Source organism: Molossus molossus, unplaced genomic scaffold (assembly GCF_014108415.1).
Source record: "Molossus molossus isolate mMolMol1 unplaced genomic scaffold, mMolMol1.p scaffold_m16_p_12, whole genome shotgun sequence".
Taxonomy (NCBI): domain Eukaryota; kingdom Metazoa; phylum Chordata; class Mammalia; order Chiroptera; family Molossidae; genus Molossus; species Molossus molossus.
Window position 1 is genome coordinate 72,520,604 of NW_023425347.1, and position 2,219 is coordinate 72,522,822.

The 2,219-nt window shown below is 48.4% G+C and overlaps 1 pseudogene; it reads right to left on the reverse strand.

The window, feature by feature from the left end:
• Nucleotides 1-965: 965 nt before the first annotated feature.
• LOC118626786 lies at nucleotides 966-1,807 on the reverse strand (annotated as a pseudogene).
• Between the last annotated feature and the right edge of the window lie 412 nt (nucleotides 1,808-2,219).

Below are 2,219 nucleotides of genomic sequence, written 5' to 3' on the forward strand. Positions count from 1 at the left end.
TTTTTTCAGATAGAGTGGGAGGGAGAGGAAGAGAGAGAGAGAGAAACATCCATGTGAAAGGGACACACTGAGTGGCTGCCACCCGCACAACCCAACCAGGGCCGGGGACAAACTGCAGCTGAGGTACATGCCCTTAGCGGGAACCAAACCCGGGTCTCTCGGGACCGCAGGCCGACGCTCTAACCGCTGAGCCAAACCGGCCAGGGCCAGCCAGACTTTTTAAATTTATTTTTAAATTAAAACAACTATATTTACTTAGAAACATTCAGAATGTCAACAAAACAGCTGCAACTTTTTTGGGGATTATTTTTTGCAATTACAGAGTGGTATTCAGTTAACAGAACAATTATTTCATATAAGCGGCATCAGAGACAACCGAAGATGAAAAAACTACCATCCCCATATATAACTAATTTGTGCTGAGCATCAGCAAGAATCTGCTTTCAATTTGCATATCAATTTAGAACCCCCATACTGTTCCAGGTTAGTGGCTACTGAAAATACCACCAGGACCGGGCTATCTAAAGACACATTCGTAGTGTATTAACTAAAGACACTGTATAGTTTAAAAATCAACCTTACACAGCCTTACAGTTCAACCCTGGCCGGTTTTGCTCAGTGGTTAGAGCGTCGGCCCACGGACCAAAGAGTCATGGGTTCTACTCGGTCAAGGGCACGTACCTTGGTTGCAATTAGGTCCCCGGCCCTGGTCAGTTCTCTCCGGGAGGCAACCAGTCGATGTGTCTCTCTCACATCAATGTTTTTCTCTTTCTCTCTCTCTTACTCTCCCACTCTATCTGAAAATAAATGGAAAAATATCATCGGGCGAGGATTTAAAAATAAATTTAAAAAAATGAAAATATCTTACACAGCCTTACAGTTCTTTTTTTCTTTAAAAGAAGTGAGCTGTGTACAGGGGGGTTAAATACTTTATAAACAAGAAAAAAAACTTCGCTTCAACCAACTTACTCATCATCTTCTTCATCGTCACCCTCCTCCTCTTCCTTCTTTCCTTGCTTTTTTCAGCCTGGATGGCTACCATTTTGATTGCATCAGGCTGACCTTGAGCTCAGTGTGCAGCGGTATCCTGTCCGTATGTCCCTCATCAGCAGCCTTCTTTTCATCAGGCTGCCTGTTGTCTGCAGCAGTGTGACCACATCTGTCCCGGCTCCTCTGCGGGACCCAATGGACAGGCCGGGACGCTCCCCTTTATTTGGGGGCAACACTCAGAGTGAAACAAGAAGAAGGCCGAAGGAGGCCTCTTGAGTGCATTGGGATCCTTGGGCTTCTTTTGTGTTTCACCTTTAGGAGGAATATCCGTTTTCATTTCTCTGTCATAACGGGCCCTGTCCGCCTTTGCCCTATCTTCACATTTTCCTTTCTTTTTTTTTTTTAATCCTCACCCGAGGACATTCTCCCATTTTTTGTTCAGACAGAATGAGCGGAGGGGGCAGAGAGGAAGAGAGAGAGAGAGAAACATCGACGTGAAAGGGACACATTGAGTGGCTGCCACCAGCATGACCCAACCAGGGCCGGGGACAAACTGCAACCGAGGTACATGCCCTTAGCGGGAACCGAACCCGGGTCTCTCTGGACCACAGGCCGGCGCTCTAATCGCTGAGCCAAACCAGCCAGGGCACATTTTCCTTTCTTGTTGGCACTCATGGTCTTCCACCTCTCTGGGCACTTAGAAAACTCCGACGGAAGCATCTGGGTGCTTCTTCTTGTGCTCCTCCTGGCAGGTCCGCACAAAGAAAGCATGTGATGGCATTTTGCCTCTTGGCATCTTAGGAACCCCTTTGCCCATGTTTAATTACTTTTCCTCAGTGAGCAGATGGCCCAGTGCCCCTGTGCTCTCCATGAGCTCGGGCACTGCCACAGCTGTGAGAGTGGGAGCCGGACCCAGATGTTCCTTCTCGTGCTTTGGCCTCAGTTCCCTGGCATCCTCTCCTTCAGTGGTCTTCTCCTCCATCCTGCCTGGACATACCCTAGCTGTTGTCATTACGAATGATGGCAACCGCTCCTTAACCTCAGTTTCCTACACTCTACTCTCCAGGCAGCTCCTCCTATGTGTCCATTTCACACCGCCTAGCACCCCAGCTCCAGTGACCCTTTCTGGTGTCACGATGACCTACAAACCGTTAATATTACCACCTTCCCACTGTCCCAGACCCCCTCACGCACTTCCTTCCTGTTGTGGACTGAATTGTGTCCCTCCA